The sequence below is a fragment of the Sapajus apella genome, unplaced genomic scaffold (assembly GCF_009761245.1).
Source record: "Sapajus apella isolate SASKATOON/1434 unplaced genomic scaffold, GSC_monkey_1.0 scaffold3, whole genome shotgun sequence".
Lineage (NCBI taxonomy): Eukaryota > Metazoa > Chordata > Mammalia > Primates > Cebidae > Sapajus > Sapajus apella.
The window spans coordinates 50487830-50512256 of NW_022436943.1; positions in this window are offsets into that span (position 1 = coordinate 50487830).

Genomic DNA, 24427 nt, shown 5'->3' on the forward strand with positions numbered 1-24427 from the left:
GATCATTTTGTGTTGTGAGAAAAGAATACCTGAAGCCGAATAATTTTTTTTTTTGAGATGGAGTTTCACTCTTGTTACCCAGGCTAGAGTGCAATGGCGCGATCTCGGCTCACCGCAACCTCCGCCTCCTGGGTTCAGGCAATTCTCCTGTCTCAACCTCCTGAGTAGCTGGGATTACAGGCATGCACCACCATGCCCAGCTAATGTTTTGTATTTTTAGTAGAGACGGGGTTTCACCATGTTGACCAGGATGGTCTCGATCTCTTGACCTCGTGATCCACCTGCCTCGGCCTCCCAAAGTGCTGGGATTACAGGCTTGAGCCACCGCGTCCGGTGAAGCTGAATAATTTATAAAGAAAAGATGTGTATTTGGCTCACAGTTCTACAGACTATAAGAAGCCTGGCACTAACATCTGCTTCTGATGACAGCCTCAGGCTGCTTCCACTCAGTACAAAGCAAGAAAAAGCTGGCATGAACTGATCACATAGTGAGAGAGGAAGCAAAAGGGAGAGGTGCCAGGCTCTTTTTAACAACCAGTTCACGTGAAAACTAGTAAGAGTGAGAACTCACTCGCTTATCCTCCCACTCCAGGAAAGGCATTAATCTATTTATGAAGAATCTGCCCTCATGACCTGAACACCTCTTATTAGACCCCCATCTCCAAAATTAGGATCCAATTTCAACATGAGGTTTGGGGGGACAAACTTCCCAACTATAGCAGGCACCTTTGCACATGCATCAACTCTGCATAATTCCTAATATCTTATGGGTGCAAATAAAGTGACTCAGCATTCATTTAGCTACCATTTTCAAAAGTGTCCATAACATTAAGCACAAAAGTGTATACGATTACAGAAATAATTTATTTTGCATGTATATCTTTTTATTCAAAAATCTCTTATTTTCACATGATGCTGTGCTTGGCATCCTAGAAGGACATACAAACCACAAACACACACACACACACATTTACATACAAACACACGTACATACACATCCCACACACACACACACACCACACACACACACACACACACACACATATACCACATGCATACACACATATACCCCACACACATAAAAGAATACCTTCAGCCAAAGGAAATTCTTGACAAACTGGTAAGAAATTTAAAGTTTTTGAAAACAATTTTATATTGACAAATAGGACAAAAGAGGATCGAACAGCTGCCACATAAGAAATATCACGTGAAACATAATATATCATGTTAGATCAAAAGTATCATTTACTTCTATATCCCTACTTCTCAGGAAGATGTCTCATATGCAGCATGTAGTTTATTTGTATTTTAATATATATGAATAAATTGTTGGAAAAAAAACAGAGAAATGGAAATAATATGATGATGATTCTATCTTAAAGCAGCATTTTAGCCAGGATTGGGGGAAAAGACAAGGAACAATCTCTAGCAGTGGGGCCTGGAAAGAACAGATCAGAGAGCAAGTTTTCAAGTAAAGTGTGAACATTTAAGGCAAAACTTTAGTCTTGGTGAAATAAAATTTGGGACAAGAAGTAAGAGAGGAGTCCAATTATTTTGGTCAGGTCAGTTTGAAGGGCATCAAGGAAAACCTCCAGAGCAGTCAACATTCCACCATTCAGTGCTGACACCAGATACAGCAGGAACTAGCCATCGGCAGGAAACCATTCTTGATTCAGCCATTGCTAGCTAGGGCTCCATGCAGACAGCTTAACCTTGCCAAATAGACCTGGAACTGTTAATTTTCTCCCTTGTCACTTACTATCTAGGTTTCCCATATATTTTAGCTCCTTGATCCACTAGAACATGGACTCCATGAGGTCAAGAATGCCTCTTCTATTATACCAGCATCAAAAAAAAAGTAGCTGGCTTTGGAATATTATACAGCCATAAAAAAGAATGAACTCCTGTAGTTACATGGGTAAGCTTGGGAGACATTTTGTTAAGTAAAATAAGCCAGGCATACCAAGACAACTATTGCATGTTCTCACTTACATATGGGAGCTAAAAAAGCTGATCTCGTGGAATTAGAAAGTAAAATGGTGCTTACCAAAGCTGGTAGGGGAGGCAATAAAGTGGTTGGCTGATGAGTACAAAAATACTGTTAGAAAGAATAAGTTTTAGGGTTCGATAGCATAATTCCTATTGAATTATAGTTAATAATAGGGCAATTATGGTTAATAATAATTTATCATATATATCAAAATAGCTAGAAGATAAGATTTGGAATGTTTTCCATACAAATAAATGATAAACATTTGAGCTGATGGATATCTTAGTTATGCCTATTTGATCATTATATATTATATGCATGCATCAAAATATCACATGAACGTCATAAATATGCATAGTCATGTATCAACAAAAAGAGAAGAGTGAAACAGAATACGTACTCAATAAATACCTATTGCATGAATAAATGAATGAAGTAGAAAAATTAATGAATGCATGAATGAACTGAATAAACAGAAGCTTTGTGGAAGGCTTAGAGTACCTAACTTTGAATCAGGAACCATGATGCCGAGTATCAAGATCTGAAGTCCGGCTTCAGAAGAGATTACAAATCATTGAGAAAACATGGCAGAAACATAAGAAAGGTAAAATAAAGATATGAGAATTAACTAGCCAAATAATAATTTCAGAAAATGATAAACAATTTTGACACCTTAAGTCATGTCATTTGACTGGGAGATGAATGTAGGAAAAGAAAGGACAGACACATGTTGAGTGGCCACCACAACGTTTTTTAGAGATGAGGTTTGAGAATACTTTTTAAAAATTTTCATGGATCTTCAAGATCTTTTTCAAAGAGTCAAAATCATGAAGATTAAAACCACAAATATTTACTGTCTGATAATGCTATCAACCATTATTTAAAATTTGCATGAAAATACCTTTAAAAAGGTTATCTTAAAAGAAGTGTGTCTGGGGTAGCCTAGCCGAAGAGATTCCTGAGATTTATAGATTCTTTAAAGTCATGGCAAACTCTTTCAAGATACAAGGAAGCTCAAGATAGAAAGAGAAATGGTATCTCAGCAGCACTATGTCTCTGAACCCAGGTTTCCTTACTTTTGGCTGTATAGACATCAGCTTTGGCCTGTGTAGATACCCTGGATTAAGTGACCCTTCCACATTTTTGTTTTACATTTATAAAAGAGAGGGTGTGTTTAGTTTTTGTAAGGAGTCGTTGGCAGAAAGTGGCTCAGTTGGTAAGAATTTTAATCAGTCACCTCAGAGGCAGAGAATATGTCTCATGCTCAACCCAGAGATGGGGGCTTTCTTTGATCACACAAAATTTAATTCGCTGTGGCTCCCTACAGCGTTTTCTGGCATGGGTGATATCAACAGGAAAGACGGGGGTAATTACTGGGACTTTTTCTTTAAAAAGGCATAGGGGAAGCACAAAGGCATTATCAATTTCTCTTTATAAACAACAATATATTTTAAAAATAACTTCTTAGTGGCTTCTTACTAAATCCTTTATGCTAAAGACAATCTGTTAAAACTTAAGATAATATTAAAGTCATGTTCATCTGATAGAGGAGAATCATTGTGCATAACTTTCAAGTCATACGTAGCTAATGACTATATCATCCTGATGTTTCCCTGTTCTATGGACAAAATAAAATTTCTTTCTTCTGGTTAGGAGACATTGGTCATGAGGACTTGACAAACACAGTAATAAAACAAAGCTATGTTATTGTCCTCTCAGTTCTTCAATGTGAAAGAAATAAAAGATAACTTATTAGGAGCCAATGTTAATGAAATCATTTCATTAACAAGATAAGGGAAAGCAAATATATTAATAAGTCTTAATTAGAAATACACATTGCTAGAGCGTTTGCTAATCCTGTGATTGAATTTTAACGTCAAGTTGGTCTGAAATTATACAATAGTACTCAATCTCATAAAGACGGTAGTACAATAGCACTCATTAGTACAGTAGCATTCAATCTCATAATTTCAGACCAACAACCATCAAGTTGGTTGAAATTACACAATAATACTCAATCTCATAAAGATACTAACACCAAATTTGGCTATAGAAGAATAGAAATAAGCATGTATGGTTTTGCTGTGACTAGTAATTAACAAGGGATAGTGAGAAAGATACGTATTTTTATCTTCAACTTTAATTTCTCTGAAACCATTCATACAGGTAGACATGCAGAGTTTCACATACATGTGCTGCTATCCTTGCACACCCTGCGTATACAATCTTTATCATTATTAAAACTATAATTAGCTATAGAAGTTCAGTTTCGGTATTAAAATTTACATTTTGAATTTTAAGAGATAGCAAGTAAAAAGGCATATTAACCCTTTCAAGTTGCCATGAATGAATGAATGAATGAATGTATGAATGGACAATTATTATTCAAAGATAGTGATCACAATGAGGCCCTCATTGCCACCTGGTGGCAGCATACCCTAATTGAAGAATTTGTTTTTACGTGAAATGGAGAACCCTAAACATATAAAGTGACAAAAGTCACATCACATGAGATAATATGACACACATGGGACACCAGAGGGTCACCACCCCTGGTAATTTGAATGCATTGCTTCCATTTTTATTTTCCACAACTCCCTGGTCACCACAGAGCATACTTTGGTTCAAGGCTGGTTTCCCATAGGTAATACCCAAATGTGTTCATTTAATAAGCAACAAAGCCATTTTACCCATAAGGTGGCCAGAAGCCTATTCAGTTGCCATATTGACTAAAAAGTTTTTTTTAAAAGTTTTACTATGTCATTCTGTGGGCAGAATGTAGTGAAAATAGCATTGGTTTTCAGTCTAGATCAGCAATGTGTTCTAGGGATATCTATCCTTCTCAAAATTATCTGTATTTCAATGGATTTGTGCACAAAATTATTTACAAAAGATTATTTTATTAAATTAATTCCAACACCCAGCCCATCAGTCAGACCAATTGCACTAGAATCTTTGAGAATGAAAATAGGCATTGATATTTTTGTTTACATTCCAAAGTCCAGTCAGTGTTGAAATCATTGAACTGGAGTAAAGAGAAAGTTGAAACATAGGCCACGGAAAGATAATTTTCCTATTTAAAATTAAGCAAATTTGCAGCAAAGATCAATATAAAATCCAAGCATATATAAAGTATACAAAACAAAAAATGCCATCAGCATCTATCCTTCAGTAATGAAAAATTATTCTTTCCATTATCGAAGAGTAATGGAAAGTAAATTAGCTTTAGTGGACAGCTTACTGTGGAGGAGCCTTCTATTTACATTTCATGTGAACACATTGTATTTAATCTTTGCTCACATCTTCACCCATATGGTAAGCAGACTGTATTATCCCTGTGCCCCTTACCGTTTCAGAAACTGAAGCAAAAACTGATTAATTAGCACAAGATCATGCAAGTTTTAAATAACATAGCATGGATTTAAACTTGACTGTATGACTTCAAATCTTCAGCAATGCCTTGCTGCATTCAAATTGTTTAAGAAGAGTAGCCATCAGACATCCAAGGATCTCCCTTGATTCATGAACTGGATTCAAGAACTGGAGTAGAGGATTTTGTTTCTTTTCAAACCTTACAAACCTCTAAGGCCAAGGGCCAAAGCCTTAACAGTTGCACTCTACCCAGATTTTAAGCTTGCAGTTGTAATTGATTCAGCAGTAGGAATTTTCACTAATTCTTTACAGGTTTAGAGACGGAAACTCCACTCAGTGATTCATTTGACTTTCCCTGCATTTTCTCCCTGTTTACCAGCCGACCTAGTAAAAGAAACCCTACTTCAAATGCAAAAAAGGCAGAAGGTCGGCTGATTAGAAGTTAAATGAGTCAAAGACAAATTCTCAATGGAAAATTTTGGTAGAAAGAGTGACTTTTTCAGCTGTATAACAGACCACCCCAGTAGTTTCAAACTGAGGTCAGTCATGGTGTCTGGTTCACAGTGTCCTGTATTTTTGAACATCCCCCAGACACCTGAGCTGTTTCAGTTTTACCTTCTGGGTATCTTCATGATCTAATTAGTCAAAGAGTAAAATAGGGTTTACTGAGTTCCTACTTATATATGCTTAATGTAGGTCCCTTCCACGATAAGTTTACATCTGATGAAAAACAAAATATGCACATGTGCAAGTCTAGTCATGCCACTTCTGAGTTCAAAATCTCTAAAATGACTTTCACTTTCTTTTAAAGATAAAATTGAGCTCAGAGCCAAGCATGCTAGCTCATGCCTATAATCCCAACAGTTTGGAAGGCTGAAGCAGGAAGACTGCTTGAGCCCAGGAGTTTGAGACCAGCCTGGGCAACGTGGTAAGACCCTGTCTCTACAAAAAATAAAAAAAATTCGCTGGGCATGGTGGTGCACACCTATAGTCCCAGCTACTCAGGAGGCCGATTGTCTGCGCCCAGGAGGTCAAGGCTGAAGTGAGCTATGATTGTGCCACTGTACTACTGCAACCTAGGCAATAGAGAAAGGTTTTGTTCCAAGCAAACAACAACAAAAAAAGATGAGGTTTTTGACAGATTCTTAGACACCGCTTTTAGACTTGGGCCTTGTCTAGCCCTCTGAAGTCTTCTATCTCATCATCCTTCTTTTAGTTCCCTAAAAGATTATTCTTCCCTCCTCAGGACCTTTGCATATATCTTTACTTCTTCTAAGAATTTAGTCCCAGCTTCCATACTTCTCTCAGGGTATCAGTAACTGACTGCCATATAACATGCTACCCCAAAGTCAGTATCTTACAACCACAGCTGTCTTATTAGCTCGTGGTTCTATGGCCAGCAATTTGGGCTGGGATCCCAGGATGGTTCTTCTGTCGTTGCCTGGAATCACTTTTACAGCTACAGGTATTTGGCATCTGTACTGGGCCTGTGTAATCTAAGATGGCCTTGCACACAGTTGCTGCAGGCTGTCAACTGGTTGGACTCAGGAGACTCAGCTGGAACAGTTTTTCTCTTTTCTGCCAGCCTGTCATACTTTAGTAGACTAGACTAGACTTTTTCAATTGGCAGTCTCAGAACAAAGTCCCAAGAAGCAAGAGCAGAAACTTCCGTTTTATCTGTTGGATGCTGAAAGTCAAAGGCTAGTCCAGAGTTAATGCATGGGAAAAGCCATCCTACCTCTTGCTGGATAAGTTGGTGATCTTTTATCAGCCACACCTGGCTAACTAATGCTGCTACTTCACATGGCCGTTCCTACATCTCTTCTATAGGAAGACATTACTCTGAATCACTAGATATGATAAAATCCTATTATATGCTCTCAAGTCACCCTTGTAGCATTGGTTTCATTTTATAAGGAAATTTTTGTGTGGTTATTTGATTCAATCTGGTTTCCCTCCTAAACTGTGAGCTCCATGTGCGCAGGGACAAGGTCTGTATCTTCAGCATTTATCACAAAGTTGGGTGCAACATCAGGATTCCGTAAGTGCTTGTTGACTGAACACATGAATGTGAAACTAAGCTGGAAGCAAAGCAGTTTAGAAAGTTAATCTATAACTTTCTAGTGCGAGACCTACATTAAGTTACATAACCACTTTACTAATCAGCTTTTACATAAGCAAGTGAAATAGGAGGTATTCACACATAGTAGGTGCCAACAAATGCCCTTGGAAGCAATATGAGGTTAATCACTTAATTTTGAATGAAAATTGTATATTTTATCTTTATATATTTTTAGTACATGAGAAATCACAGAAAAACAGGAGATCGTGAACTCCTATGTTGATTAACGTTGGCACATTTATAAACACTGTTCTAACTACTCTGTGTCATTGTATTAGTCCATTTTCACACTGCTGATAAAGACATACCTGAGATGGGGCAATTTATAAAAGAAAGGTGTTTAATTGGACTTACAGTTCCACTTGGCTGGGGAAGCCTCATAATCATGGTGAGAGGCAAGGAGGAGCAAGTCACGTCTTCCATGGTTGGCAGCAGGAAAAGAGAGAGAATTTGTGGAGGAGAACTCCGCTTTTTAAAACCATCAGATCTCATGGGACTTATTCATTATCACAAGAACAGCATGGGAAAGACTTGCCCCCATGATTCAATGACTACCTGTTGGGTCTCTCCCACAACACGTTGGAATTCAAGATGAGATTTGGATGGGGACACAGCCAAACAATATCATTCCACCCATTGCCCCTCCCCAAACCTCATGTCCTCACATTTTAAAACCAATCGTGCCTCCCCAACAGTCCCCCAAGGTCTTAATTCATTTCAGAATTAACTCAAAAGTCTATAGTCCAAAGTCTCATCTCAGGCAAGGCAAGTCCCTTTCACCTATGAGCCTGTACAATCAAAAGCAGGTTAATTAATTCCTAGACACAATGTGGGTACAGGCATTGTGTAAAAACAGCCATTCCAAATGGGAGAAATGAGCCAAGAAAAGGGGCTACAGGCCCCATGCATGTCCAAAATCCAGCAGGGGAGTCAAATGTTAAAGTTCCAAAATGATGCCATTTGACTCCATGTCTCACATCCAGGTCACAGTGATGCAAGAGGTGGGTTCCTTTGGTCTTGGTCTCCACCCCTGTGGCTTTGTGGGGTATAGCCTCCCTCCCAGCTGCTTTCATGGACTTGTGTTGAGTGTCTGCAGCTTGTCCAGGAGCACAGTGCAAGCTGTCAGTGGATCTGCCATTCTGGGGTTTGGAATCTGGTGGTCCTTTTCTTACAGCTCCATAGGCAGTGCCCCAGTAGGAACTCTGTGTGGGGGCTCCCCTTCTGCACTGCCCTGGCAGAGGTTCTCCGTGAGACCCCTGCCCCTGCAGTAAACTTTTGCTTGGAAAACCAGGCATTTCCATACATCTGGTGAAATCTACACAGGGGTTCCCAAACCCAAATTCTTGACTTCTGTGTACTGGCAGGCTCAACACCAAGTGGAAGCTGCCAAGGCTTGAGGCTTGCACTCTCTGAAGCCACAGGCCAAGCTCTATATTGGTCTCTTTCAGCCATGTCTGGAATGGGTGGAATGCAGGGCACCAAGTCCCTAGGCTGCAAACAGCATGGGTAACCTGGTTCTGGATCACAAAACCACTTTTTCCTCTGAGGCCTCCAGGTCTGTGATAGGAGGGTCTGCCATGAAGACCTCTGACATGCTCTGGAAACATTTTCCCCATTGTCTTGGAGGTTAATATTTGGATCCTTGTTACTTATGCAAATTTCTACAGCTAGCTTGAATTTCTCCTCAGAAAATAAGATTTTCTCTTCTATCACATTGTCAGGCTGCAAATTTTCCAAACTTTTATGCTACACTTCCTTTGTAAAATTGAATACTTTTAACAGCACCCAAGTCACATCTTGAATGCTTTGCTGCTTAGAAATTTCTTCCACCATATACCCTAAATCATCTCTCTCAAGTTCAAGGTTCCACAGATTTCTAGGGCAAGGGAAAAATGGTGGCAGTCTCTTTGCTAAAACATAACAAGAGTCACCTTTACTCCAGTTCCCAACAAGTTCCTCATCTCCATCTGAGATCATCTCAGCCTGAACCTTATTGTTCATATCACTATCTGCATTTTTGTCAAAGCCATTCAACAAGCTTCTAGGAAGTTCCAAACTTTCCTACATTTTCCTGTCTTATTTTGAGCTCTCTAAACTCTTTCAACCTCTGCCTGTTAACTAGTTAGCAGCACCCTACTCCCAGTACCAATTTGCTGTATTAGTCTATTTTCACACTGCTGATCAAGACATACCTGAGACTGGGCAATTTACATAATTGGACTTACAGTTCTATGTGGTTGGGGAAGCCTCACAATCATGGCAGAAGGTAAAAAGGAGTAAGTCACATCTTACAGGGATGGCAGAAGACTAGGAGAGAGAACTTGTGCAGGGGAACCCTTCTTTTTAAAACCATCAGATCTCACGAGACTTACTCACTGTCATGAGAACAGCACGGAAGAGACTTGCCCCCATGATTCAATTGCCCCCCACTGGGTTTCTCCCACAACATGTGGGAATTCAAGATGAGATTTGGGTGGGCACACAGCCAAAGCATATCAGTCATGTATGTATAGAGACAGAGCAAAGTCATTTATAAATTCAATGCTATTCCCATCAAGTTACCATTGACTTTCTCCACAGATTAGAAAAAACTACTTTAAATTTCATATGGAAACAAAAAAGAACCCAAGGCAATTGTAAGCAAAAGGAACAAAGCTGCAGGCATCATGCTATCTGACTTCAAACTATACTGCAAGGCTACAGTAGCCAAAACCTCATGGTACTGGTAACAAAACAGATATATAGACCAATGGAACAGAACAGAGACCTCAGAAATTACACCACACATCTACAACCATATGATCTTTGACAAACCTGACAAAAACAAGCAATAGGGAACAAACTTTCTATTTAATAAATGGTGCTGGGAAAATTGGCTAGCCATATACCAAAAACTGAAACTGGACCCCTTCCTTATTCCTTATACAAAAATTAACTCAAGATGAATTAAAGACTTAAATGTAAAACCCAAAACCACAAAAATCCCAGAAGAAAATCTAGGCAATATCATTCAGGACATAGACATGGGAAAAGACTTCATGACGAAAACACCAAAAGTGATTGAAACAAAAGCCAAAATTGACAAATGTGATCTAATTAAACTAAAGAGATTCTGCTCAGAAAAAGAAACTAACATCAGAGTGAACAGGCAATCTACAGGTTGGGAGAAAAGTTTTGCAATCTGCTCATCTAACAAAAGTCTAATATCCAGAACCTACAAGGAACATAAACAAATTTACAAGAAAAAGAAAACCTTCAAAAAGTGGGCAAAGTATATAAACAGACACTTCTCAGAAGAAGACATCTATATGGCCAACAAACATGAAAAAAAGCTCATCTTCACTGGTCATTAGAGAAATGCAAATGAAAACCCCAGTGAGATACCACCTCATGCCAGTTAGAATGGTAATAATTAAGAAGTCAGGAAACAGATGCTAATGAGGCTGTGGAGAAACAGGAATGCTTTTACACTGTTGGTGAGAGTGTAAATTAGTTCAACCATTGTTGAAGACAGTGTGGCAATTCTTCAAGGATCTAGAACCAGAAATACTATTTGACTCAGCAATCCTATTACTGGGTACATACCCAAAGGATTATAAGTCATTCTGCTACAAAGACACATGCACATGTATGTTTATTGCATACTAATTACAATAACAAAGACTTGGAACCAACCCAAATGCCAAATCAATGATGGACTGGATAAAGAAAATGCGGCACATATACACCATGGAATACTATGCAGCCATAAAAAACAATGGTTTCATGTCCTTCGTAGGGACTTGGATGACACTGGAAGACATAATTCTCAGCAAACTAACACAGGAACAGAAAACCAAACACTGCATGTCCTCACTGATAAGTTGGAGTTGAACAATGAGAACACATGGACACAGGGAGGGGAACACATATACTGGGGCCTGACCAAGGGGAGGGAGAGCATTAGGACAAACACCTCATGCATGCAGGGCTTAAAACCTAGATGATGGGTTGATAGGTGCAGCAAACCACCATGGCACATGTACACCTATGTAACAAACCTGCACGTTTTGCACGTGTATCCCAAAACTTAATAATAATAAAAACAGGGGCAAAGGTAAAGTGGTAAAGAAAGACAGGAGCCTGAGGTCAGCTGCCAATAGTCTTTGTAGCCCTTAGGTGGCACGTATCTTTTTTTCTCAGGTGGAGAAAACTTCTAGGGCTAATCTATCTTGTCAAAAATACCCATGATTTGTCAGTTAATCCCCTGATATTTTTCATGCTGGAAAATCTGTCAGTGTCCAGAAAAGCTTACATTCTACAGTCAATGAGAAACAAAACCGCTGGAGTAGACTGAAATGAAATATAGTTATTAATAGTAAGTTTGAGGTTGACTGCTCTTTAAAAGAACAGTTTTTTTTTCTTCTGTTTTTCCAGTGGTGTCACTCTTCAGGGGCCCCTCTTTACTTTTTACTCTTTGACGGTCAGAAATATGCCTACCCATTTCCAATTTCCTGCTATTATATTTGAAATATGGATTTCACATATTTGGGGTATTCGCTGGGCTAACTTCATCAGTAAAGTTGGCCTTAGTAAGTTAAAAACACTCAAATTTTAGAAACTCAATGTTCAGTGGGTTACAAATGACTGCCCGCCATGCTGTTCCCACTGGGACAGACACCTTCTGTAATTTCTGAAATACAAAATGCTACTTTTTTTTTTAACGCATTCTCTCTCTTTTTCATTTCTCCATCCTGTGATATGTCTGTCCAAAATGATTTCCCAGAAAGCACGGTGTGGCAGAAAAGGGTTTCAAAAAGCATGAGAGTTATGGCAAAGAGAAATAACCCACACTAAAGTTTTTTAAATATCTCTGGACTATGGTTAGGAACTATTACTATGGCTCACATGGTAATTTCACCATTTTGGGAAGCCAAGGTGGGTAGATCCCTTAAGTCGAGGAGTTTGAAAACAACTTGGGCAATGTGGTAAAAGCCCATCTCTGCAAAAAATACAAAATAATTAGCTGGGTATGGTGGTACACACCTGTGGTCCCAGCTATTCAGGGAGGCTACGGAGGGAGGATCACCTGAGCAAAGGAGGTGAAGGTTTCAGTGAGCTGATATTATGCCACTGTACCCCAGCCTGGGAGACAGTGAGATTCTGTCTCAAAAAAAAAAAAAAAAATCTCTGGACCATAATTTCATGATGCTAGAATTATTTGGATCAGAAATATATTAGTAGGATAGCCTGTGATGACAAACAGATCAAACTTGGGATGGCTCAGCACAACGAATATTTTTATGTATCATTAAAGTCCAGGGAGGCTGCAAATAGACTATATGTTGCAGATAAGAAATTTTGCTCTGCATCATTCCGGAATTGAAGCCGATGGTGATTCTGCCATCTTGAAGATATGGCATTGCTATCTGTCTGGAGGGCGCCTTCACAGTCAGCTAGAAGGGGAAAGGACACAGAGAAAACCACATGGAGTGGACACATCACATCCATTCACATTCCACTGCCCAAAGCTCATGGCCACAGTTAACTGCAAGAGAAGCTAGGAAACGGTATGTCTATATACATGAAGAAAGAAGTGGAAGGTGAACTTCGGTAAATGGCATCTGACAGAAGAAAAATTAAAACTTTCTCTCTCTTTTTTTTTTTTTTTTTTTTTTTTTTTGCTTTTTTGAGACAGAGTCTCACTCTGTTGCCTAGGCTGGGGGGTAGTGGTGCGATCTCAGCTCACTGCAACCTCCACTTCCTGGGTTCAAGCAATTCTCCTGCCTCAGCCTCCTGAGTATGTGGGATTACAGATGTGAGCCACCATGCCCAGCTAATTTTTATATTTTTAGTAGAGACGAGGTTTCACCACATTGGTCAGGCTGGTCTTGAACTCCTGACCTCACCATCCTCCTGAAGTGCTAGGATTACAGGCACAAGCCACCGCGCCCAGCAAACTTTCCATAAGGTAACGTTATTCTTCAGTATTTCTTTCCATCATTTCCTAATATGATGCTTACCTTCCTGCTAGAACAGCTTTCATGCTGGTTTCAAAATACTGTTTTATTCCAGTCTGTCTCATGTTCTCCCATCTCTGCAATCTTTGCTCTGCAGAGTGGTAAGAACCATTTGTTTCTGATTATATATTCTTCAATCACTCTGAGTTACTCTTTGGTTAAAGAAATACGAGGCATGGTACAGAGACTGTTTCCTAATCCAGCCCTGAGGCTGTCTGAAATGGAGGTTAAGAACACAATATCTGCAACCAGACTGCCTGGGTTTGACTTCCTGCTTTGTTTATTGTTTTCTAACCTTGAGCAAGACTTAATGTCTCTCTTAATTTCTCTATCTCTAAAATGGGGATAATTCTAATATCAACATCATTGGGCTTGTGAAATGTAGTTGGCTTCGTATATGTAAAGCACTTAGAATAATGAACATGGCTGAATTATTGTTCTATAACTTTACCTTTCATGATTCTATCTAATACACATCCCAACTTAGTGATACACAATTTCAATGAAAGGAAGAATCAGCAAGGATAACAATCACTTATGCAGCTCTTCCTATGTGTCAGAAACAGTGAGATAATAAATGTTTGTTGTTTTAAGCCACTAAAATTTGGGGTGATTTGTTGCATAGTAGCAGATTAGGAATTATCATCATTTTACAGAGGAAACACCAGAGACCGTAAGAAACTGGGCCCAGAACAGTTAAACAGAGTAGACCTACTTAACAGAGTAGACTTGTTTAACTGTTCTGGGCCTAGTTTCTTACGGTCTCTGGTGTTTCCTCTGAAAAATGATGATAATTCCACTGTTATCCATTTGTTAGAATTACATTAAAGTATTATCTTAGACTAAGCCACATGTTACAAGGGATATGAAAGTGTTTCACTCAATGGTCAGCAAGCAGAACGTATTTAGTAAATATTTCCATAGTACTTCTGCTGCAGCAAGTCACTGCAGCTCTCTCCTCGCTACCAGACTGGATTTCTAGCAATTAAGATAGTTTCTTCAATGAATTCTTACACGTAATTATCAGATTCTATATAGGTTGCTATCCTTGAAAATTGAGGAAAAAATCATTTTCTAGACTAATTCTCAGCATGCCTGAAGAGCTTACAAGGAAAGCTCTTTCCATGTCTCAGTGTCATACCCTGGGATTTTAATGTTCCGTTTCTGAGTAACCATTCCAAGCTGCAGTAAATGCAGTACAAATGTATAAGGATGTGGTACATTGGTAACAAAGCAGACGCAACAAAAATATGCAAACTCAGGAAAATGCAAGTTTGAAACAGTAAGATTTCACTTGGTCACGAAATACCCCAGAAGTGCACCAAGGCAGTGATTTATTAAGACAACCTTTAGAAGCAAGTGCACAACCCCAAGTGCTGTGTGGGTTTCTGTCAAGACCCCACTTTTACAATTGGGAGAGACTAGATGCTCATGGGCCTTTAATTATCTGTTCTTAAAAACCTAAATAATAAACACTTCAAGGACTCAGCCAGTTCATAATCATCCTCATGACAGTGACTCTCTTGGGGATTTGCTGATTGGTCCTTGCTTGGAAGGTGTAAATGGAGTAGGCAACTAGGAAAAACAAAGCATAAAAGAGGCAGTGCATCTCTCTGCTTGAGGAAAACTCACTTTGGACAGCACCTTCAATGCTATCAGGGAAGCGGAGTGTTCTCCTTTTCTTTGCTGTCCTTGCCAGTTTCTTCTTCTGAGCTCGCTTCTGAAGTATGCCTTCAAGGGAAAATGCAACAATAGTAATATTAATAACAATGAGTGAAGTGTAATAAGCACTTTTGTGCCAGTACTGTTCTCAGACAGGCAAACACACACACACACACACAAATAAATATGTATATATACACAGTTGTTCCTCAACTTACAATGGTGTTACATCCTGATAAACCTATTATAAAGTTGAAAAATTATAAGTTGAAAAAGTTGAACTATTGTAAGTTGGGATACACACATGCACACACACATCCATTAGCTATATTTCACAAATGAGGAACAAAAAAGTTAATAACTTGACTGACGTCATACAGTAAACAGGTGGTACCAACAAGGTTCTGTCCCAGGCACTCCAATTCTCAGATCAACTTTGTTAGTGTTATCTAAAAGAATAGGAATAAGTTATCCACAAGAAAGTGTTAAAACCCAAGTTTTTCATGCTCTTAAAATAGGCAATGTTTCTTTTCCCATGTACTCGAATATTCTATGACTAATCCTAATCATTCTCACTTCACAGTTAGAGGAACTAAGACCAGAAGAACTTACAGATCTTGACTAGTACCACTCAATGAGTGGAAGACCAGGGCCCTGTACTGATCATGCAAGTTTCACCACATAACAGCTTGTGATATTGAGTGAGTTGTTTCACCTATATGACCCCCTCTAAACCAATTTATTAATCTAGAAAATGGGAATAATAACAATTTCTATGTAATAGGTTGTTGGAGCACAAAATAAAGTTGTATGTATAAAACATTTAGCACAGTTCATGGTTCATAGCACATCGGTAGTAAATATTTGTTATAATTATCAGCAAAATCATCTCCCTCATTATTGCAGTTGGTTTTCCTTTATACCTCATTGGAAAGAAATTTCTCAACTGAGTTTCAGTTGAACACAGTATTAGATTATTCCTTAACTGAGTTTCAGCATTTGAAATGTATACTCCCTAGTTTTAAAACTACCTACTAAAAAGAAATTATTCAATGCTTAGACTTTGAACAAAGAAAAACTCTGCTCTACCAGGAAGCTGGTGATGTAGAAAGGTAAAGTTTCACTTGATAGGCACTTTTATTTCCCTTAGAGGTGGACACTGAATGATTTGTGTGTGTACATTTGTCTATGCATTATTCAAAATTAAAATTCTTTAGAGGCAACCATTGAAAGTCAATCTTTTTTTTAAACTTAAAAAATGACATCTTGAAGAGTTCTTTGGTGCTCATTCATCAAACTTAGCAATGATTTTACTGTAATTCTTTATTCGGATTCATCTCCCACAAAATAAAGATACCATAAATCTTTACAGTACTGTATCTTAACAAATGGGGAAACTAAAGGAAAAGTAAAAGGAGCAAATGAGAGGAGAACCCCAAAATAAGCCCATCCTACCATCTTTCTAAAAAGAAAGGAACAAATAAGCAGCCCCTTCTCTCTGCTCTTTGGAAAGAAATATTTAATCTTGACAATTTCTGCACTTCATAGTTGATTCGCAGTATGACCTATCTCAAACAATTGAAGATTCAAATGAAGTTTGCAATTAACCTTCCTATGTCATTTTGCAAAACATTCTCATAACCATATCCAGCCCTTTTACAAATCAGTTCTCTGAAGTGAATGTCACTATGTTCCCATTTTACAGAGGAAGGCACTGAACCACAGAGAGGTTATTTACTCATGATAATAAGTTGGTAAGACTAAGAACCAGGAATGATGCTGCCTTCCTTCTCCAAATATCCTGTTCTTTATTATGAGTACCTAAACAGTATTAAAAATTAATTACAGTTTAACAATATTAAGTAAATGTCCTCATGTTAAATCCATGGTTTAAAACTTAAGGTTATCCATTTATCAAATAAATTAAATCCTACTCAGTTAACGATATTCATTGAGTTCATTCTATAAATGAACGTTAGGCCACGGGCAGATATGAAATATGAAGCTCCATCTGTGATCACAGAGATGAAACATACAATTTAGAGAGAGAAAGATAAGCAGGATGACAAATAAATAATGTATGAAAATTAGTCATTATTTTAAGCCAACTTTTTCTAAGCTGTAAGCTGTCTTCCTACTTCTGCCAGGTGTTAATAATTGTTTTACTTTTAAAAAATAGGGGAAGAAGAATACTTCATGGTGGGAAGATATTCAGTGGGGACATTGGCATCTTCCTCTCAGAAATTAACAATGCACAGTAGCCTATTGCATTTCCAAAGCCCTGCAAACAATAAAAACCTGATTAGGTTTTTATTTTTATTTTATTTTATTTTATTTTATTATTGTACTTTAGGTTCTGGGGTGCATGTACAGATCATGCAGGATTGTTGCATAATTACATACATGGCAAGGTGGTTTGCTGCCTTCCTCCCCCCATCACCTATATCTGGTATTTCTCCCCACGTTATCCCTCCCCACCCTCCCTACCCCCCACTGTCCCTCCCCTAGTCCCCACCACCTGACCACAGTGTGAGATGCTCCCCTCCCTGTGTTCACTTATTCTAATTGTTCAACACCTGCCTATGAGTGATACCATGCGGTGTTTGATTTTCTATTCTTGTGCCAGTTTGTTGAGAATGATGGTTTCCAAATTCGTCCATATCCCTATGAAGGACACGAACTCATCGTTTTTGATGGCTGCATAATATTCCATGGTGTATATGTGACACATTTTCTTTATCCAGTCTATTGTTGATGGACATTTGGGTTGGTTCCAGGTCTTTCCTATTGTAAACAGTGCCACAATGAACATACTTGTGCATGTGTCTTTATAATAGAACAATTTATAATTCTTGGGATGTATACCCAGTAATGGAATTGCTGGGTCAAATGGAATTTCTATTTTTAGGTCCTTGAGGAATCGCCACACTGTCTTCCACAATGGTTGCACTAATTTGCACTCCCACCAACAGTGTAAAAGTGTTCCTATTTCTCCACATCCGCTCCAGCATCTGTTGTCTGCAGATTTTTTAATGATTGTCATTTTAACTGGTTTGAGATGGTATCTCAATGTAGTTTTGATTTGCATTTCTCTAATGACCAGTGATGATGAGCATTTTTTCATGTTTGCTGGCCTCTTATATGTCCTCTTTTGAAAAGTGTCTGTTCATATCCTTCACCCAAATTTGAATAGGCTTGTTTGTTTTTTTCTTGTAAATCTGTTTTAGTTCTTTGTAGATTCTGGATATTAGCCCTTTGTCAGATGCGTAGATTGCAAAAAATTTTTCCCATTCTCTTGGTTGCCAGTTCACTCTAGTGATTGTTTCCTTTGCTGTACAGAAGCTCTGAATTTTAATTAGATCCCATTTGTCTATTTTGGCTTTTTTTTGTTGCCATTGAATTAGTGTTTCCTAAACAGTTTCATGAAACAAGGTTACTCCTAAATCTGGTTGTCCTAGGAAAGTGGGTTTCAAGTTTGAGCATGTATATAAGTATCATTGGAAAGGTTTTAAAATACAAATGTGTGGGCTCCAGGCCAGAAATTCTGATTCAAGAGGTCTCATTTACCATCTGAGAACTTGCATTTTTGCCAAATTCCTAGCTGATCTGATGTTTCAGGATTGAGAACGTAATTCAAGTAGTATCTCTACAGAATAGTTTTTAAAATGTTCCCCTGAAGTAGGATGATTATACTTAACATAAATGTAATATGCTCAGACGATGGACACCCTTAATATCCTGACTGGATCACTATGCATTAAATACATGTAACACATTTTCTCAAGGACCCCATAAATTTACATAAATAAATAAAATTATATTTTTCTCAAAAAATAAAATAAATCCTCCTCTAGAATGTTAGAATCTTTATTTTTTTGTAATATTCATAAATACATATAAATATTCTCATTATTACATGCATGTAGTTACATTCCTTTACATGATACACCAGAAAGAATACCCATTCTAAGCAGGAAAGAATGAAGAGAAGAAGGCATTTTTACAAAGACCTATTGTGATAGTAATTCAAATTCTATGTCTACCATTATTAAGCTGTGTGACTTTGAGCAGGGATCAGAAGGTATTTTAAATTGAGGTGAAGATATGCACAAAGCCAAGTGGAAAATGTCATATGTCCCTGCATACAGAGAACAAACTATTTTGCTTGGTTGCAGATGAGGAGACAGAGGCTATACATAAGAATGTGTTCAATTTAAAGCAAAAAAATATATAGAACAAACTACTTTGGGCAATCAAGGGGGTATATTGGCTCGCATCACTAAAATATATAGAGACACAGCAGATTTCCAGTTTGGTCTGGTCTGCTAGCTCTATCTTCTCCAGAGTATAGACTCCAGGCAGGCAAGAAGGAAGAGAGTATCAGTTCTCTTGGTGTCTAGTACACTGCCTGTATTAGAGTAGCTCCTCAATAAATTCATGTTGTGTACAATGAATATATGTCCTCAAAGACGTGGTTAGTGTCAGTATCACTCCTTTCCTTGTGGTTTCTATTTCAGTATTAGTTTAACCTGTCTTAGGAGCAGAAGATGGCTACTATTAGCTTGAATTAGCTAAACACTTCTCTTTTCATGCCTGTGAGAGATTAGCTACCTCTTCCATAAATGAATTTTCTCTTCTTCCTGGTCACAATACTCTATATTTCCCAGCCTCTTTTACAATTAGGTGTATCCATGGAACTCAGTTCTAGACAATGGCATGTGAGTAGTAGTGATATCTACCACTTGCAGATCTACACATAAGGGCTCCCAGACACATTTTGTGTGCTCTTTCCTGGAACACCTGCTCGATGCCAATAAATACAGTAATCTTAGCAGCTACATATTGCAGTGGGCAGAGCTTTTGTGTTTCAGCCTTTTCATATTTTTTAGTTTAGTTTTGTTGTTTAATTGATACAGGAGCTGGCCTAATAAAAAATTGAAGAAAAATACAGCATTTTGTTTTGCTTTTCTCATTAGAAACATGAGGTTTACTCTGTTGAAACTGGCTTAGTTCATATGATCATCCCCTGAGTTGAGGGGAAAGAAATGTGTTAGTTGATTAAGCCACGGTCACATGCTCCAAATCTAGAATTGGATTTTGGGGTCAGTTTTCCTAAACCACATAGATACCCAGGTAGAAATTAGGCTCCATTGACAACAGGGAATAGTTCTTAGAAATAAAACTACAAATGTCCAATCCAAGTTGTCAAGTTCCAAGTGAGGAAGGCCTTTCCATTAAAGAATGTGGATGCTCCCTGGTAGGCAACTGGAGGTCACTGGCATATTTTAAATATGGAAGTAATACTGTCAGATTTTTTTCAATTACAAAATGCTTTATCATAGAGAAAATTATAAAGAACAATATAAGTAACAGGTATGCACTCACTATCCTGCTTAATCAAATGTCATACTTTGCCATCCTTGATTCAAATTTTTTAAAGAAACATTACAGGTATGGTGGAAACATCCTATATGCCCCACTGCTGATGCATACCTCGCTTTCCAAGGGTCACCACATTCTGACTTTGATACTTATCATTCCCAGGCATGGTTTAATACTATTGCTGAATTTGCATCTATGCATAAATAATACATACAATTGACTGCATGTTTTGAAACTTCTTATTAAATAATATTGAATGATTAAACTTTTTCACAAACTGCTTTTTAAAAATCCTTTATAAGATTGCCAATAATATCTCTTTAGATCATTCATTCTGACTATCATATTTTCATTGAATGAATATGCCATGGCTCATTTGTCCATTCTGTTATGGATAAACACTTGTGTTGTTTCCATAATTTTGCTACTAAAAATAGTGCCATTGTGAACATTCTTGTGTGTCTATCATTGTGTACACATGCTAGAGTCTCTTTAATGTGTTCTGGTGTATATTACTGGGCCAAAGACTATATAAGTCTTCAATTTCCCTAGAAGTCATACCAACTCATACATGCATACTAGTGTGAGCATCTCAGTGCTCTACATTGTCCAGATTCTACAGGAAGCACAGGTGGCCTATTGGTCAGGTTGACTGATATTAGAAGGTTATTGCCAAAGTCTATGTGAGAGAGGCTGAGGGTCTGGGATACCTAGAGGCAAGGGAGATAAAGTGAGAGAGGAAAGAAGTTAACATATTTAGAAACAAAATCCACATGACTTGGTGATTGATTATGCAGAAAATAGGGAGAAGAAGAGATCAAGAAGACTCTTAAGTCTCCAGCTTGAACACAAGGGGAAGCTTACATGTAGTGAGACTGATGACAGATTGCTCTTGAACATATTGCCTTTGAGAGTTTTGGAGTGAAAAAGAGAGCACTGTGCATCAGGCATTTGGATATTTAGGTCTCGGAGATTGAAAAGAGATCAAAACAGAAAATACAAATTATAGAATCATCAAGATGGGTAAAATTAGAAGAGTTGGAGCCAGAAAAATACATAGAATCAGTAGAGAAGTGAGTTAAGAAAATATCTCTAGGAAACATTAACTTTCAAAGGTATATAAAAGGAAGAGAAGGCTGTGGAGAAGACAGAGACTGAAGAAGGAGACAAAGTGTGTGATATTGTAGTAGCCAGTGGAAGAGAATTTCAAAGAATGAGTGGTCAACCACATTAAACACAGCTGGAAAACCAAGAAGGCAAAAACTGAAACTTAAACATTAACATAGGATGAAGTTATTAAGTCCATATTAAGGATGGTTTCAATGCAATAGCATAGATGGAAATAATGGCAATTAGTTAAGAATTTTTTAAAAAGAACAAATTTATACTGCTAACATTTTCAAATTTTTTGAAAATAAAACACTAAGATGGAATTTGGGTGCAAGCTGTTTATTGAAAATCAACACGTGAAAGGAAAGAGAATGAACCTAACAAAATTGGCTCCTGAGTCCATTTATGTAAAGACTGTGTTATATTGTCTCTCTATCTTTAGGGAAAAATATACCCAATTCATCTTGTGTTACTGGAATCAGATTCATCAAACCCATTTTGGACCACTCGGATCACTAGTTTCATCCTCACAGACACAGTAAGGAAACTAAAGCCAAAGGTTATAAGAGCAAAGGACATAAAAGGAAATGGCATATTCTCCCCTCACCTTTGCCCTCTTTGATTTTCTCCATTGTTGCGAAAAGAAATATGTAGAAAACTGAAAAAAACTTGTGTCTGTAAGTGAAGCCCCATGATTATGAATTCTGAATCCTTGTAACAGACAAACAGGATTGATAGATGGCTTCTATGGGTGGAGACTGGGAAGGGGCGACTTTAGCTCACAGAGCCTGATCACAGCAAAATAGAAAATGATCATAGCATCCCTTCTTTATCCTGGGCAACTATGAACATTCAATGGGAGCTAACTGCTGTATTAAAGTCCTGGGTGCAGCTCCTGGCACATGTCACAGCCCATGAGGTAGTAGTTCTGAGTATTCTTGCCCATCAGTAGTGCTGGGGGGAGAAGGGAGGGCAGCCTGCTCACAGTGGAGAGCAGAAATGAGGCTAGGAAGGACAGGGACCCAGCAAAGATGTCTCCTGTTTGAGAGGGACTTCACTTAAGGTTCAGCCAACTTCCTGTGGTGCTAAGAAGTAAAAGTTGAATTTGACTATCAAGGAACAGGCAGGTGTTAGGTGGGCCCCTTGGAGGAAGTCAACAAGCCCCACCACATCTAACAACACCTACTGCTTGCAGCCTTCCCCCAGGTCAGGCAGCTATGTACCTCATGCTTCCAACTGAAGGGGAATGAATGGGCACCAAAAGTAGATGATTCTACTTCTTTCCCAGGGATGAAAGAGGGTGAAGAAATCAGCATATATTGGACACTTACTATATTAGATACCTTATATATGTAGTGCAGTGTTGTTATAATTATATTTTAATTATAAAAATACAGGTAAGAAAACTCAAAATAATTTGTGCCTATTTTTTCAGATTTCAGGCCATTGAAAAGCTCCTAGTTCTAATTACTGTTCCTGTAATTTTTTTTATGAAGAAAACAGCCCAGCCTGTCCTCTTAGAGTTTGTAGTCTAAGGTAGAGAAAAATAATAAAAAGCAAGAGCATGTGTTTTTAACTAATACAGTGTGGGCTCTAAAGCTCAGATAGATTATTCCGCTTAGTTCTTGCAACAATCCTCTGATGTAGGCACTATTATTTCCCCCTTTTTAATAATGAGGAAACTGGAGTACAGAGAGCTTGGTAGACTTGCCCAGTGTTACCAGACTCTATGTTGGCTAAGCTGGGATTTGAATCAAGATACCTGTTTCTCATAGGTCATTGAAAAACTCAAGAAAGCCTGAGTCACCTCTCTGCTTATGTTGTCCATGTCCACCATGTGAGTCAAATGTGTGGTGGCGAAGAACGGTAGGTGTTTGGCATCTGTGATTTCTGTGCATCCTCTATCTTACCTCTTTATTTCTTCCCTCTGTATCCTGAATTGCCTCTACCCTGAGCAGGCGATAAGAATAAAATCCCATTACATTGGTCTTGGGGGGATGGGCAAACACTTAAGACTCTCTTGATATTCTAGTTATTAAATATTGCTCAATGTAAGTTAAACAGTACATGAGACTTGATGATGTTTTTATTTTAATTTGTCTTATAATGATCTGTGCTCAACATGTAAAATGAATAGATGTAACCTCTTTGGAATATTCCTGAATAAACATGGGGCACAAAGTCAAAGAGCAAGAGGTAAAGATGCCTCATGTGGATCAAGGGTCTATGATTGGTAATATCATGGGATCTGAAGGGGTCTGGTCACACAGGGAGTAAACAGCAGACTCTCAATTCAGTGTCAGGTGTGAGTTCACAAACAATGTTTTGGGACTTCATCATGTTTTTCCCTGCTCTGGGAGTCATAAGAACTAAGTTCTAATCCTAATTCTGTTGTTATCTACCTGAGTGACACTAATTAGATATATAACTTCTCTGAGGCTCGACATCTACAAATAAAGAAGGCTACAATACAAAAATCTCTTCCATTTCATCCAATCATTGATCGTGTAGGCTCATACTCTATAAATTGTTTATTCTATTTTAGGGAACTTCATTATTTTATTCTTATGGTGTTGCTGGACCTGTTATTTTTCATTGCTGTAAATACTTCTCTTTGTTGAAGACCTTTGCCAGACCAAATATAATGGGTGTGTAAGGCTCTGGCATTTTGCCCAGGTCTAGCACATAGAATTCCACTAATGGGTCTGCTGGGCACCTGAGACCACAGAGCCATTTGTCATAACATGACAATTCCAGTTGGGCAGGGTTAGAAATTAGCTTTAATGATTT